General features: G+C 38.3%; 1 protein-coding gene across 1 annotated transcript in view; it reads right to left on the reverse strand.

The window, feature by feature from the left end:
- LOC149199599 (ATP-dependent DNA helicase Q-like SIM) overlaps positions 1–5,304 on the reverse strand; it is a 391,868-nt gene extending 386,564 nt beyond the window's left edge. Inside the window, exon 1 of the mRNA XM_089400631.1 lies at positions 5,151–5,304. The gene's annotated coding sequence lies outside the window, so the exon portion shown is untranslated. The remainder of the gene's footprint in view (positions 1–5,150) is intronic.
- Positions 5,305–18,092: the final 12,788 nt, after the last annotated feature.

The raw sequence follows: 18,092 nt of genomic DNA on the forward strand, positions 1-18,092 counted from the left end.
CAGTTCGAGAGAGCCTCTTCTTTACTGGCTCAAGCTTCAGTGAATTATGATCCTGACACCTTTGCAGAAGCTTCAGGCCATCCAAATTGGGAAGCAGCTATGAATGAAGAATATCATTCATTATTGGCAAATGATACATGGGATCTTGTTCCTCTACCAAATCGACGAAAACTTGTTAGATGCAAATGGGTTTACAGAACCAAGTATGGACCAGATGGGAAAGATGATAAACATAAAGCTCGTCTTGTTGCTAAGGGTTTTTCACAAGTTGAAGGCATTGACTACACTGAAACCTTCTCCCCTGTTGCCAAAATGAACTCTATCTGCCTTGTTCTTTCCCTTGCTGCTTCTTTCAAATGGGAAGTCCATCAGATGGATGTTAAATCCGCCTTCTTGCATGGGGACTTGCATGAAGAAATCTATATGGAACAACCTATTGGCTTTATACAAACAGACTCCAGCCTTGTATGTCGGCTTAAGAAATCCCTTTATGGTCTCAAGCAAGCTCCTCGAGCTTGGTATGCCAAAATGGATAACTTTCTTTTAGAATCTAGCTTCTCTAGGTGTCATTCTGACAATACTGTCTACACCAAGAAAGTGGGCAAGTCTCTTATCATTCTTGTTCTTTATGTTGATGATCTTATCCTGACTGGTAGTGATCCCAACCTTATAAACCATGTGAAGTCTAGCCTTAAAAGGAAGTTTGAAATGACAGACTTAGGACACTTACATTATTTTCTCGGTCTTCAAGTCTTGCAATCCAAGGAAGGTATTTCCCTTTCTCAGTCCAAGTATGCCTATGATATTCTACGCCATTTTCACATGGAAGACTGTAAGCCAACCCCTTCTCCCTTTCAGTCTGGAGTCAAACTTTCAGTCACTTGTACTTCTCCTGAAGTTGATGCTACCTTATACCGTCAACTTGTAGGAAAACTTTTGTATCTAACCCATACTCGTCCTGACCTTTCCTTTGCCGTTGGCCTTGTTGCTCGGTTTATGCAAAATCCACATGAAAGTCATTGAAAAGCAGTTAAAAGAATACTTCGTTATGTTCGAGGTACAATTCAGTTTGGGATTCATTACAGTGCCGAAGCAGCTCCTCTATTGGTTGGTTTCACTGATTCAGATTGGGCTGGTGACCCTGATGATCGGAACTCTACTGCAGGTTATGTGTTCACTCTTGGTTCAGGACCTATTACATGGGCTTGCAAGAAACAAGGTGCCATTTCTCTTTCTTCAGCAGAAGCAGAGTATCGTGGTGCCGTAGAAGCTAGTAAGGAAGCCTTGTGGCTTCGTCAGATCCTATCAGAGTTTGGCTTTCAGCAGCAGCATCCGACTACACTTTGGTGTGATAATCAAAGTGCCATTCAGCTATGCAAAGATCCAGTCCAACATCAACGCAACAAACACATTGAACTGCACATGCACTTCATCAGAAAGCTCATTCACGACCATGTTCTTGAAGTGCAATATTGTTCAACAGATGATCAAGTTGCAGACATCTTTACAAAGGCTCTCACAGAGGCGAAGTCCACTAAACTTCGATTTATGGTTGGAGTTCAGGAAGTTGTCACTAAGGGGGGATAGGCTCTAGTGCCTCCTTCCTTCTCCTATTGTGTCATATTTGTAAATCCTTCAATCCTATCCCAAGTTGTTCTTAAGGGGGGATGTTAGGATATTCCGACACATAGGAAATAGTTAAGTACAACTTGGTCTAGTATAGAGTTAGGTATAGAGTTAGGTAAAGTGTGTTTCTTTACTATGTACATTTTGTAACTTACAATCCGACGGTCACGATATGTAGTGATCCAACGGTTCATTCTCTCCTCGGTATTACCGACACTTGATCCGTGGCTTAACACCCGATTGGTCCATGATCTCTATTTAAAGAGCATGGAGGGTCATTTGTAGGGTAATCCGTCTATGAGAGAAGCATATGTAAATTTTCATTCTTTTATTAATAAATTGCCTGAAGTGGCCGCGTTGGCTCAGGCCGTGGACTGTTTCCCTCTTTGAGGGTTTTAACCACGTCAAAATACTGGTGTATTGATCTGTGATCTGTTTGTGAGCGGTGTCCTTTGGTGTTCTGTCTGAGGAACTTACCCTGTAAATTCCTACACTTGTAGTAGCAACAAGTGTAGCGTTTAATTAATCGGTAGCAAAATTATATTTTCATCTCCAAGATCATAAAATCCTTGATTCTTCCAAATCAAGTATCTTGGCTTTTCAATGAGCAATATTCAAATTAGTAATGTATCCAAGGTGCATTATGTCTTAAATAAGTGACTTCAAGGAACTTTCTTCAAATTTGGTAACCAGTGACTTCTTGCAAATAATTTCCTTGACTTCCTTTGGCTCAGAAAGGAACTTCAGAGATCAGCCATCTTAAGCACTTTGTTATATACATAATGCAAGACTTCTTCCACAGAGGTAACATATTCTTAGGAAATATTTCTTGCCCGGGTATATACAAAACTTTAATTCAATTTAACTTTAGGATACAAAACATTTCTAGCAAAGACCTTTCTTTTACGCGTATCCTTTAGGTCTTCTTAGAGTTTGCTAGTTGTATTGATTCTTATTGAAATCATACAGACCATAAGAGATGAATATAGTCTAAGGATCAAATATCTTTACAAAGATTTTCACTCTATTGATCAAACAAGGTTTTTTATAGGAAATATTATGAACATGTCTCTATTTGAGATTTTAAGATAGGCTCAAACAGGTTCACCTACACTATCTTTAATTTGAGTAGAGGAACAATACTTTGAGACAATGTTCTCTTGAGTTTGCATTCTCAAACTTGAGGGAGATACACTTTATTTTCAACCTTGTAATTGTTGCCCAAAAAAATTTTAACTTTGACCAAGATCACTGAGAGCAAAAATACACCTTGCAATGTAAGCAAACTTTATAATAGATTGAAAGACACCTTCACTAACTTTGACATTGACTGAGGCAATTTCGGAATTGTCAAAACTAGAAATTCAACAATACTTGTAGATTCCAATAGTTCCCATAACTATATAGGTATCAATGTCATTAGATAACTAAACCTTTTGATGTACCCCGCCAAGGACCTCGCAATTATTGTGGATAATGAACAAAAGGACAAGGAAGTAGGCAGATACCATAAAGCCTCAATCCAAATACAAGAACTGGACAATATTCTACAATGTACCACTTGTTGATATGGATATGGTACTACCAGCCTTGAAAAACCATTCAGAGAATTTCATTGGAAAAATCAACATTATAAATCATTTGGTGTTAAAGGCTCCACTCTCAATAAAGGTAAATTAAAACTAATCAAAAAAGAGTAACAAAAACACATGAACACAAAACAACAAAAGCGAGAAAAAATTGTTACCAAGAAGCATCAAGCTTTTATGTTAATCAACCATGTCAAAAGACTTTAGGATACGATGTAAACAAGAACAAAGTCAAACCCTAAAACCAAACAAGCACAAAAATAACCCACCATAAAACTAAAGAGTATCCTATTTATTCTGCTTTGAGGACAGAGCATTCCTCAAGGGAATGCCAATGTAACAAACATAAAAATAATATACTAATATAGTAATTAAGTTAATGAAAAGTCAAAAGAGAATTACCCATTCACCTAGTGATGAATCATATATCTTAACAATTGTGTGAATCTCATGTCAATCTAGTAATAAATAGGGACCATTTAGTCGACCATCTCCCTTCTTTCCATGTGAACAAATGTTAGAGGTCAACCAATTGCACCGTTCACAGCAGTAATGGGTAACAATTTGATAATCACTTCCAATTTTGTTGTAAAACTCTCCGGTTTCTTCCATTATTTCCCAAGGTTTTTGGATCAACAGGTTTTCCAAATTTTTCTGAGATTTTCATGTCCGGGTTTATGCTTTTCGGGTATTCCTTATTTTGTAATATCCCAATTCGATGACTCTCGCCAATTTTTTGCTAATGCTAGTCTGAGTTTATGCCTGCCAATTATTCCCGGTTTTGTCAATAACCCAATGTGATGACTCCCGTCATTTTTTTGTTGATGCCAATTGTTGCGACACTGTAGGTTCCAACCCCAGGACTGCTTCGTCAAACTCAAGATACGGGAGGAGCAAGGAACCCACATTCCTGACCTTGAACCATACCCTAAAACCTGTAGCAGGGTATCGAACGAGAGGGCACTCACAACAATTGAGTAAATGTTTGATTTCCTTAGGGTGCGAGAGGAGCAGGTAAATTGGGGTCAAACAAATTTCAAACAGAGGGTGGCGAACTTTCTTAAACAAAGCATTCAAGTAGTTCAATGACGACCTTGCTTGGCATAAAGAAGCCGAATTCAACAGGAGAGTGCTAAACTCTCTGGATACCTAGCTGGATGACGTCTACAGCCGTCAACCTCGTGTGATAATTGAAGAGAGAGAACCAACACAGCGTGGGAGGCCTGGCATACTCCTCCAAAAAATTGCCAACTGGTCTTCTGGTGTAAAAAAAATTCGACCTAGAATCTTGCTATTGATTTTGTATTCATTAATATATGTATTCGCTCTTTAAATTTCTCGATAAAGAAAACAAGCTTTAGTTCGATAGAATCCGGGTATCCTGTTAATGAAAAAGGAGAAATGCCAAATGATAAGCAGTTTTTGAGTCGGCTTAATCTTTTTGGCTATGGACTACTATCCTTCAGGAGGGGTTATATTAACCAGAAACCTTTTTCCAACCAAACCAATTTGAAAATATATATTAACCCAACAAAAAAACTAGGTCAAACATCATGATGCAACAGAAGTACATGACTTTCACCAATTTATCAACCTAATTTCGATTCACGGGGTTCCACACAGTGCAGAAACATATATTGGGTAAGCCAGTACACCTTGACCAGCTCGTCCTTGGTTCAATCTACAGGGAATAGACAATATAGGCAAATCCATCGACGCTTGCAGGCAAGTTTTACATCAGAGCTTTTGCTGTCCACCGCGGGTTTTGAACCTTGGCGTCAAATCTAGTTATTCAAATACATTAGCTCTCAAACGACTAAAATTATGGTAAATTTCAGGGCATTTCGCCAAGAGAGTATGATAAATCATGGACAGTACAAATGCTTGGCAGGTTCACTGTGATAAATTTGAAACAGAGAAGGGGCTTTAAAATACCGTGTAAAACGAAGAGTGAGATTTTTGTAGTGGAAGAAATTAGGTCTGTTTCCGCTTCGTCTGACTTTGCCGTGCTCTTCGTCTTTAGTTTCCCGCCAATCAAGAGAGGAGAGCGGAGAGCTGGGGGTGGCCTAGTATTCACCTTCATCGCAATTTATATCGAGATATCTTCGTTTTGAATAATCCTCGAATCAAACTTAAATGTATTATATTATTGCTTTATTTACTATTTAAAAATAAAAATAAAAAATAATATTGTGGGTTAATGGGAGGGTTATCATATGCTTTAATAAACAAAAAGAGATTCAATATGCTTGGGATAGGAAGTTCATCTAATAATCAAATTGAATATCTTGCGCTTTGGCTAGGATTGGAAATTGTAATGGTAAACAAAAATCATTAATCTTTTGTAGTTGTTGGAGTCTTTGTTTAGACTATTTAACATGCTAGACTGGATCTGTTTCTTCAACTTGTCTTGACGATGAACCACACTAGTTGGTTCGAAACGCGTCAACAAAGGTCTTTCTATATGTGATTTATGCCGAAATTCTTCTTATAATCATCAAAATAGTAATGTTTGGAGATTCATTGATTTTAATATGTCATATGTGGAATGTTAAATGATTTCAAAGTATAGCTTCTCCTCCCATTCTATATAGGATCATTTTGCAAATAATGCAATTTGAGCAAATCAATTCTTTCATGTGTATAGACAACTAAATACAATCGTAGATCACTAGCCAATAAGGTAGTTACATTAGAGCAGGGGAAATTTACAACTCACCCAATCCATGACCATTGAAATCAATCATTGTGGCTTATATAAATACTCTCACAACGGAATAAATCAACTCTCCATGATAGATCTCGTCCGCACACCTCTCTCACCAAACATTTGGTTAACAACTCAAATGTCGACACAAATATGTAAGGAACGAGGGCACTCATTAATTTTCTGACCACGCAAATTGAAGGGAATGAACCCTTGTCTAAATCACTTTAACATTTGGCAATCTAAGACAGTGAAATGGGAGAACAAGTAGCATCAAGTTTCAATGCAACAAGGTTGGAAAATGTTAACACAAGTGTGAGGAGCCTCGGCCCTAATTATGCATTCACTCCACTGCAGACTAGCGTTTATATTTTTATCCCTTTGTATCACACGATTAACATTCCATAGAGCTTATCGAGATTCAAGCATGGATTTGGCAATTCCACATTTCAATGATACAAGGAGATGCATCGGGAGAAGGTGTGGTTATATATGGCTCTTTGTTGTGCTCCAATCCTACACAGCGTTGTTGTTGAGTGATCGTAACTGTGAACAAAGGTGGCATACACCTTTTGAAGCCCGATATGTGGAGTATTACAACCCTATAATGGTGAACTTGGGAAATCAACTCTAGGAGGATGAGAAGGTTAAAACTAACAGGATGTTGGCAAGGTTGCTAGAATCAATTAAAGGGTTGTTGAATACCCTCCAACAGAAGAATATTGCGTAGGAGCATGAGCGAAAATCGTATCAACTACTTATGGACAACGAGTATGAATTACCATAAGGAAAAATGGAGCAGTTTAAGGTGGAAGCCTGAACTGATTTGATAGCCTTAGACATCAAGGTGGCTGAGCTTAAGGCAAATGCCAACAGTGGAGCTTTGTTCAACATGGAAGTGGTTGGAAGCTGTGATGAACCTAAGAAGAAAAATCCCATACGCACAAGGGAGACCGGAACAGTGAGACAAGGATGCAAACTCAACTGCATGGTGAGAAAGGCATAACAGGAGTCTACTCTGACAAATAATCATGCAATTTTTTGAAACTTTCCAAGGTTAAGCAGATACAGAATGTTATTAGGAGTTTTTTTTACCGAATTTATAACTAGCATATAATTAGAATAGTAGGTAAAAGTTGCCATAAGAATAGATTCTCCATATTCTAGACCTCTGAAAGTAATGCCTTTTTGGAACATGAAGAAATATGTAAGGGCCATCACCCTAAATCCATATTTTCCTTTTAATATAAATCAATATTTGTTTTTTTGAAAAAAAATTGTGGCTTAATACTTTATACGTTATCATACCTTCAAGATATAAGTGATCACAAGTCAAATTTCATTGACTTTGATTTCTTTATTTTTTCCATTTTGCAAATTTTTTATAATGTTATATATTATTATACATTAAATTAAAGATATATGTAATATGTATATGTATACATATACATATTACATATATACATATATATACATATACATATATATACATATACATATACGTGTGTCACTGCAAGTGACATTTAGTGGCGGTGTTGGGCCAATTTTCCCTCTCATACTATGTAATTTTTCTCATTTGCTATAGTCGACTTTAGTTTCGAATGGATTTTTAGGAGCTAACATGTCCCCGGCGGCAACACCGGGGCTACAGAGCCTGAGGCAATACGTTAGCTCCTAAGGTGAGAGGTTAGAAACTTTATCTCTTGAATCTTCATTCACATGCTTTTGGTTGAAGTTTACCGCATAGTCTAACAAGGCGGAGGAGTTGCCCGGTAACTTATGGAAATTCCGGTCATATTTAGAGAAAATCCAGCAAAGATTTTTGTAAATCCAAGTTATAGTTGTTAAACTTCAAAATTTTAGGTGTTCTAGACGTTTTTGATGGTGCTGAATCCATTTCCACCATCAGAAACATGATTCAAACACTGCCTCTACCAGATTTTTTGAAAAAAAAAATTACCCTGATTCCGACTACATGTGACCATCAGCAATTCCTTAGACGACTCCGAAATTTACTCATAGAGTATTGGTAGTGCACGTGCTTTCGAGGCCAGGATTGGTTGACGTAGGCTCGTGATTGTTATGGCACATCGAAATATATGCTTCACGTTTACAATTGATATGCAGACAAAACATGTATGGTGTTGAATCAAATAATTTGGTTACTTGCAGAAGTTAATTATATTGAATTTTGAAAATTCATTTAACCGTAATCTTTTTGAAATATTTGTTAGGTTCATATCTGACATATTATTAAAAATGAATGCAATCTTAGATAAAATTATAAATGCTTAAACAACTGGAACATAAAAATCATGGTTTTTGTGATTTATAGAATTTTAAAATTTTGAATATCGCATAATCACAATTGTACTAACCAGGACTCTACAACCATCGACATCGTCCCTTGTTCTTTCGATATGTTGTCTCTTTGGACGGCCCGTATGGCGACTTTTTTCCCTTTCCGGCATGACGACGTGTCTAGCGTGGAATATTTCTCTGAAATGTTCGGACGAGCTTTAGTTTGGATTTAATTTCAAAATTGTTGTAACACTATTCATATTTATTTATTTATTAATTATATTCGATAGTCTTGTTTACAAACAATTTAATCCTAATTATTATAAAATAAAATAATTAACCTAATTATTGGTCCCTCTTTGTTTCATTCATTAATAATAATTATGTTAAGGATCTTCATTGACTAATCGTTTTATAAATTATTTTGCTAATTAGCTCATGAATTGTTATTTTATTTCTAACGCGGCATGCCTTCGCTGAGAATATATGTCTGCAATGTTTTGACCTTCTTTGTATGCTTGAATGTCACTTGACAATGTTTATCTGTATCTAACTTTGTGCAGGAAACTAGTGGTAATGACCTCAGACATGTTTATTGAGAATTAAAAAAAAGTTGCCTTCATACTCTTATTTATGTTTAGAAAGAAAAAAATGGAATAGTTTAGCACGACAAGTTGTTGTTCCGGAATTTGGTTTGAGCTTGCTTTTAAAGTGCATTGAATGCCTTGTTTTTTATGGATTTGTGAGACATATGGTGTCACGCCCGTCATTAAGTAGACATTAACACACCAATCTGTCATGTTGATTACATATCACAAAATGATTTGTCGTGGTGGTTGCATTTACGCAACATTAACACAAGGTGGACAAATGTTTGATTGCACATTGCATGACAAAATTCCATAGAATCTAGTGACATAGCAAGATCGATTTGGGCGGTCTGGACTTTCTTGGGGCATCTAGCTTTTGCAGTGATCTTGGTTTTCTTTTTCCCATTCAGCGTGTGGCTTACTTGAATGAAAGGAAACTCATTGTATTTTGATTCAAGGGTCAGGTAACTGCACTACTTTGTTTTTCCTTGGTTCTTTGCAATTCTCATTCTGCTATTCCTACTTTTGTTGGCAGTATTGATTAAAAAAAAATAAAGAAAAATTACACTTTCAATGCAAGTTTGTGTGGAACAAGAACTAGGAAGGCAGGGGTGATGGATAGGATTCGTGGTGATTCTACAGCTTCTGTGTAACACCCTCCTCCCACATCTACCCAAATAACCATGCCAACCAGGGTAAACATGTGACGAGAGGCTACTGTGATTGGATTTGACCTCCTATGTGACCTTAAGGAAGTGGAATCAACGGAAACATAACACACAGACATTCAACATCAGCTTCAGGACCCTCCTGAACCAATCCAACACTTCAGACAGCGCGCCCTTGGGTCCTACTGAACTTTTGAACATCTTCAGCCACAGTTGCTCTCACGCTATAAGCATGAGGGCGACCAGAGACCCAGAGTCACTCTCACGGGCTTGCCTGCCAGCAACCAGAGACCCATTTTGCCAGTTCTGTACTAGTGTCCCCAGGATTTGAGCCACTTTGTCAGGCCCAGAGCCTAGGTCACTGCCCATAATGGAATGATAACTTAAGATCAGTAAAATAACGAGGAAACAATGATGAAAAAGTAATGAGTTAAACAAGACCTTAATCTGAACCCTACTAGCCATGATAGACATTTCGTCAAACATATCATCAACATGCAACCTACAGGTGTAAACAACAAATTAAGTGTAGGGATCTCATATTTATCTGAGATTCACTATGAACCATTGTTCCCTCATGTCATTTGTTGCATTATCATCTATTAGGCCATAGGTACATTATCCATTCAATTATAAGTAAAAACATGTTGAGAGTCGTACATAGTTGTTGTCATCAAACACACATGTAACCAACATAATAACAATAGGAATACTCGTGAAATAACAACCATATAGACCACATATAATCCATCAAATACTCATAGAAATACAAGGAGCAATAATCTTTTATTAATGACGCAGTAAACCAATCGAAGATGGTACTACCACATTCCACCAGACCATAGATTGGGTGAGCCAGGTCTCTCTTCAGTCAATCACCCTCGTGCCATATTCCAAGCATGAATGTGGGACTCATTGAACACACCAAAAACACCAAACAAACATGGATATCACCGAAGTTATCCACCTACACCGTGAGGAATTTGAGTGCCTCCTAGTATCTTAGGCTTTACCGTAATCCACAGTCTGATCCAAGGATCATTAGGCCCTACACCTAGACATACTCTCCAGGCTTTACCATACATCCCATCCTGGGACTATTAGGCCCAACGGAGAGAAATACGCCTCTTGGCTTTATTGTATATCCCGCCATTCATCGGCAAGGATTCCTAGGCCCACCGAGGCACACAATCCTGGCTTTACTGCAACCGACAGTCTGGTTCTCGGGTTACTAGGCCATTGGCTTTACCGTGATCCACAGAGTAGTTCAGGGACCACTAGGCTATGTGTTTGTCATTTAGGAGATCCACTCCACTCAGCTTCGAATCCATCCAGCCATCCCACATTAACCAAATATGAGAACCCATCTCATCAAGGCTATCAGGAAATGGCAAGGTTGGGCTGAAGAACACTGTCACACCTGGAAAAGCCCATGCCATGATAGAAAAGAACCACATGAAATACCATGCATTCCATATCTAGCAAGGAGAATACACATGCAATGAAGCCTATTGTAGCTACTTGATCTTGCCTTTCTCTGCTTGATCTTTGCTTCATCTTGCCTTCTTTGCCTTTCTTGCTCCAATGCCAAACTGCTCCAAGAAGCTCTTAGTGTCCAAGAGTGAGAGAGAGAGAGAATAGAAGAGAGCTCCAAAACTGAACTGATCAAGCTTGCCAACTAATAATCATAAGCCTTTTTATCAATGAGGCCTCTATTTTCTTCATTTTCCATCATTTTCCTTCAATTTCCTCCTCACATGCTACTTGTGACCTTTCACCTTCCTTTCCTCCTAATTTCCATTATTTTCATAAATAAATGTGTCAAAAATGCCATTTTGCCTTTCCAAAGCCTTAGCCATTGCCCTTGCCAATTTCCCTAGTCATAGAAAGCCAAATGAACACCCACACTCGAATGTTTTTCCCACAATTTAGATTGGAATATGTGTCCCATCAACCTTGGTCTTAAATATTTTTACATGGATTTTTCACGAGGGCTATTACATTCTTTTTTCGATAACGATCGAAAATTGGTTGTTGTGGGCATGATTTTGCAAAGTTTTTGTTTTCATAATTCATTTTGAGTTGTGGTGATGGATAGATAGAGAAGAGATACACAACACTTAAATGCATTTTCGCACTGAGGGGTTTCCTCTTGGGCAGGGGATATTTGTTAGAAAAAACACAGTATTTCATAGACAACGTAATAAAACATCACCTTATAGGGGAGCTTTTTTGTTTTGTTTGAATTCCCTAGGTTCCTCTTTTGCAAGCTTTAGATGTTTCTTCTCTACGATTGTGTCACCTTCCAAGGATTTGCCATGTTTTCCCACCTTTGCAACGGTGCTATGTTGTTTAGACAAAGCAGTCTTATTTGCTCTATTCACTTTCAGAACCTCTGGCACAGTATTAATGTCTAATTTGGCTTCAACAATTGGACATATTGTCATCAAAGGTGCCCTTTGAAGTATTTCTTCATAGTGAGGTTCGTGTTCATGCCATGAATGCCAACCTCTGTGTTCAATGCATAGCATGCATTATTGTCAGTATACAATGTAGACTCACCATTGAAAATCTAGGGCATCCATATTGTTGTGTTGACTGTTCTTTTCTTTTTTTTAGGGTTGTTATGGAAAAGCTCTTTCATCGGAAACCCTTTTGTAATGGGAACCAAAGTATGTCGCCTTTTTATCAACTGAGCCTAGCATCGAAGATATCTCCAACTCCTTGAAATAGTTGTTCTACGAAAATGCTAACGATTTTTTCCATATGGTAGTGTTCCAAGTGAGAATGTGCCAAAGGATACTAAATCCTATGTGGCAGTAGAACAAAGGAGCACTTAGAGAGGAGAATAGGTTAACCAAAATGAAGGAAGAGAGTTCAATAGTAAAGGAGCGAAAGACACATGCAAAACATCATCCATACCCATTTGAAGAACAAAAGAATAAGACAATAAAAGGCAGAGTAACTCCAAAGAAGAAAAGTTGTGAGCCGATACCTAAAGATACCAGCACAGAGTTGAGTGCAGAAGCGATGGATTTAACAGCAGCCATGGGTTGCAAATACGAGCTAGCGTATACACCATCATTGTCAGGACCTTCAACACAAATGATGACACCAAGGGGAAGCAAGTATATAGTGTGAGTGTTGCCACTATTGCCCGACGTGGTTCGTCAAAGAAGAATAAGGAATATTATGCAATGAATCAAGTATTATGACCATGATCTTTACGATCCTTCCCAGCACCTGGACCTTTAGGAATACATGTAGCTGGTGTCGAATGTGTACAAGGTACCTAAGATAAAACCCCATAAGTGGGCCGAGAAGCTGGAGACTATAGGTTTTTTGAACTTCTTTCTTATCCCGCATTTCAGATGAGGAGATGAGGTAACCTTTGTTATGAAGTGTCTATTGGCTTGTGAGCATGATGGATATTTATGGCTTGATTGCCCTATACCTACTACCGTTGATTTAAATCATAGGATCATTGGTATCCCTATGGAAGGAGAATACCTGAGGTTTCTCATTAATGACAAGACTCTTGCTGCAGCCATGGTTGACACATATAAGACTAAGAGAGGGAACCGAGGGTTTTTTATTTCAAAGGTACCAGACCATGCTATTAGATTCGTGGTGCAGGTTATCACCTGTAAGCTATTTCGCAAATGACGAGTGAATGAGGTGTTGATAGGGGTTATTATTGTGGCAGACCGGTGTTCCAAGGGGGAGCAGGTTGCTTGGGTCCCATTCTTATTGATTGAATTCAAGAGAGATTTCCTGTACACCCAGGAAATGAACACAAAGCTTCATTATGCTTTGTTGTTAATTCTGATAACACTAGTTGAGTGGGAAATACCAAAGCATTTATAGCCAGTAGTGGATCTAGCGAAACCCATCGCAGCGGCCGAGTTTCAGAATTTGTGGGCCTCCAATGAACTTGAGTGCAAAAAGCTCAGTATTGTTGTGTTTTTCTTGTATGGAGATGTGATATGATATATTATTGGAGAAATGTCATATCCACCTGTTTAAAGTGTGAATAAGTACAAAGGGATAGCGAATTTCAAGGTTGAACCCCACCATATCTGGGTTATGGCATGACATGACCCAATTAAGTCTTGGCATAAGCAACTCTATAGGTTAACCGCTGACGAGATCTAAGGTATAATGGATGTATGGGACTTTGCATGGAAGGTCCTGAAGGAAGACTCTTCTAATGTTAAGATGATCTCAAGTGGAGAAGAAATGAATGACACCCCATAGACTAGGACCAATAGGAAGCTTGGTTGTCGATTGTTCCAGAGATTGAACCACAGGAGGAACTTGTCACTCAAGGAGGACGACCATAGTTGGGAAAGAATAGAGTGTTGAAGAGCAGCGCGGGGAGTGCATCTACCACAAAGGCTAGGAAGAAGCGGTAAGTTACCTGCGCATCCTCAGCATAGACAATATTGATAGAAGATCATTTTGGGCACATTGGGGATCAAGTGGCAGATGTCGTCGGAACCGAGTATGACCACCTACATCAAATTGTAAAGGAGATGGATGCTAAATTGAATTTTTCTTCATATTTAAGAAGGGGACAACCTATGATGTCTAGGTCGCAGCCCCAAGATCGATCCCAGACCCATGCAGCCTCATCTTCCTAACAATAGAGAAGGGTATATAGGATTTTGGGCACTGCGGTAGAAATTTGGGAAGGGCCTGCACAAAAACCCTTGGTTACCTGTGTAGAGGTTGAGTTTGCACTACTAGAGTTGGCTTCAAAAGAGTTGGTGCAACTACAACACAAAGCAACTCGAGTGTTACAAGACAAACTCATGATTATGGAGACAAACTTGGAATTGAGTCAGAAAATGGAGGAACAATTGTGTCAGGGCCAGCAAAATCTAAAAGAGGATAACCTAGAATGGCGCAATGCCTTCACCCAGGTTTATGAGGAGTGTGTTGAATGGATAGTAGATGAGATGACCCCTATCTAGGAAATGGTAACTAGGATCAAGGAAGCAATCCAAGGATTGAAAGAGTTAGTCACAAAGGTTGAAGTTAGACAACAATCACAAGCGCCATCAAAGGATTAGCGATGTGAGGAACTGGCTCGACAAAGAAGAGAGCAATTGCGGAATATGAGAAGAAATGCCAAGAGGTCGCAAAGCAAAGTGATCAATTAGGGAATATGTTTTCTAAGGTTCCAATGGTAAAAAGAGTCACTGAGCAGATACAGGCAGTGGGTGACCAAATCCGCCAGATTGATCAAAGTATAGCGAAAATGAACCCCGTTGACAGAAGATAAGCAATGTAAGATAAATTAGGGCTTAGGGAATATGTGAGAAAACTATGTGAGGAACAAGAGCCTTAGACATATCTCAAGGACGAATTTATGGTAATTGTTGATGAGTTTAGCGAACTGTTAAAAAAATTGCAAACCTTAAACAATGAGGATGTTGACATTGTCATTGGGGAACCGACCGTGAGAATGGAGCACCTAAAAGCCAGGATCGAAGAATTTGAGGGGACATGGGAAAATTTGCGAAAATTTATCAAAGAGAAGATAGCTTTGGTAAAGGACTGAGTAGCTCGAGGATGAGCCACATTTTGTATTGGGGGCCTTGTTGGAGCTCAACAAATTTTTGAAATCTTTTGGCATAGTGGGACCGCGTAGCACGAATGAGGACTCAGCGTGGAAAGGACAAGACATAGCACAATGTAGGGTTGGCACAGGAAGCAGAGAACATCGCAGGGTTGGCGTAGTAGAACGGGTGCGATGAAGGTGACCGTCACATAGTAAACAAATCACAATATTTAGGGGAGAAAGATGCGTGTAGAGAATATCAGTCATTTTGATCTTCTAGGGGAAGGAGATGACTAGGGAGATTGTGTTTAACATGAAGTTGGAGATATTTTGGATATGGGAAAGACAAGGCGGAGTGGAGTTGAATAGGGAAGGAGATATTTTGGACAGCTATGGGATAACTCAAGGGGAATCAAAGGGAATGTCTCAACAAATGTCAAGACAGTTAGACTGAGTAGGCGGGAAGAGATGAGGGTTCGAGAGAAATCCCAACAACTATAAAATGGCTGGTTGAAGACAAATCGAGGGTTGCTCATTCATCAGAAGTTTTTTCATGTTGAGTCTAGAGGCGGTCCCTGTGCTAGATGTTTTTCCTTTCCTGCTAATATAACTATGAACTCCTTTTCGAAGAAACTCTATAGTCTTTTGTGAATATAAATTGTTGTTCGAAGAGGTTGTTGTGGCCTTTTGACGCATAGTTGTGTGAATGCTTGGATGAATCTTGCAACTATGTGAATATTATATATTATACTATCGTTTTACTTGTCTTTTATTGATGGTTTATAACGTTGCTAATGGTTTGTATCTCTGTTAATTAGTCCTAATGTTCATATTGATGATATGTTTCAGAGCGGTGGTCTATGGTGATGATCTTGTTTGGTATGGACCTATAGAATAATGTTTGTTAAAGCTGGTTGAATGAGTGAAAGTGTCACTCAACTGTTAAAGTATGAAGTGTCGGTCGGTCTCATGTGTCAGTTGCAGTTGTGTAACAGTCATAGATCTATTAATGTCTAGGGTCAACTAGGTTTTGTCATATGGATTCCATGTCGAAGGTCTCACAGTGCACATGATCATTACGGGCTTGCGCTGTGGAGGGAATAACTAATGTTTGGCACTATGCTCGATGCCCAGTAGTAGCATGGTGTTGTATTATGTGTCAGTTAGGAGAAGTGTGTCACAACCACAAGACAATCCTGTTAGGCTACGAAACTTGGTTTCAACAGTAACCCATTAGTGTCTTGAGTGAGACTTCATGCACTTCGTGGGTGTTGTCAAAAGGATCAATGCTAAGCGGGTCTTTGTTGGTCACTGTGTCAAAAATACCAGGTCTGTTAGTATCCCACGAGCTAACACTCAGCTACCCACCAGGTCTTGAATTATTTAAAGGAATTCTTAATTGCTCCTTTAAACTAGTTAGGATTTGTTCGCCATTTTCCCTCCTTCTTCAATATTTTAAACTCATCATGTCAAACACAAGGGTTATGAATTCTCCAACTTAGGATCAGTGGAAATGCAAACCAACAAAATACATTTAATGTTTGATAGTTTTCCCTTAATCCATATTCCAAATCATATTTCTAATTTGACACAAATCTGAGGTAAATTTGAAGATTATTCATGCATAGTTTTGGTACTTTCTTTGATGAACACATGATGAATGTTAAATGTGAATGATGAGTCAATTTTAAAGGTAATTGTGATATTAATTCTTCTTGTTTAATTCATATGCATTTAATACAAAGAAATTTACATTGCACACAAATTTACATATTCACGGAGATTTTATCTAATAGTTGTAGTGGATTCTTCATGTTATTTACTTTCTTGTGACACATTATAGGAGGAAATAAGGTACATGAAATTGTTAACTTTTACACAATAACACATTACAACAACAATACAATTATACGGTCTTATTTGCTTGCATTTCGAGTCATCTGCATTTTTGACCAACTCTTATGCCAAGAACCAATAATCTATGGCATTAAATCTAAGGGTTAGGATAACACATTGAACAATGTATGATAACATTAGATGGCCATATATGCTAATTTAAATAGAATATCATAAAAATATAGCAGCAAGTAAGATTGCACTTGGATGTTCCCGGGCTCTACATTACAGCACAATGTAGTGTGACTCTGAGGCCCCAACATCTCGTGCCACCATTTTCAGGGAACAATTTGAATTAGGTCCCTAGGAAGAATGACATTTACTCATATTTTTGTGGTGGACAAAATATAAAATTATTCATTGTGCTTTCCACCTGGCAACCCCACTATTCAAAACTCCTATTACTTACCAATACGTCATAGTCATCATACTCATTTCTTGTTACAACGACAAACCAATCAACCATGAACTTTAACACACTCATTGTACATACTTCATTCACTATACATACTTGTGTCGATTTTATTTGATTGCCTCATTACCTATTCCATAATCTACATGTGCACACTTTGGCTTCATCAAGAAGACATACTCGGAGTAACTTGGATAAGAACCTCACACCCTTATCTTCGACCCTGAGCATTTTATGTACACCTCAAATCAACGGGACAAAAAATTACAAATACAACCCTTAGGAATTCAAACAACTAACATTTCACCTCCACCCTTTTTTATGGTGATTTCACAATTACCTTGTTTTGAAGCCATCCAAACAGATACTTCACCCTCTCAAACATTGCTTGAACCTTCTGAGGTACTAATTCTAAGATATAAATATTAAAAAGGTGACTCCACAAACTGTGGAAAGGACTATAACTCCAATACCACCCATCACTAGAGATGTAATTTTACAACACATCATGGTCAGACAAGGTCAACCTCGTAACTAATAGAATCAACCTAACCAACCCTTGACTTGGGTAGCAATGTGATATGCCCCACTATATCTACCTCAAGTGTTACATGATATGCCTGATAATTATTTGAGGTTGTTACCGAGGTTTAGTGGCAAAAAGAAAGGGACTGCCAAGGAACATATCAACGCTTTCTAAGATTTTATGAACAACTTCATGGTAGAGGATGAGGATG

This window comes from Pinus tabuliformis, chromosome 2_1 (assembly GCF_031772625.1).
Source record: "Pinus tabuliformis cultivar Carrire ecotype Pingquan chromosome 2_1, CPIR1, whole genome shotgun sequence".
Lineage (NCBI taxonomy): Eukaryota > Viridiplantae > Streptophyta > Pinopsida > Pinales > Pinaceae > Pinus > Pinus tabuliformis.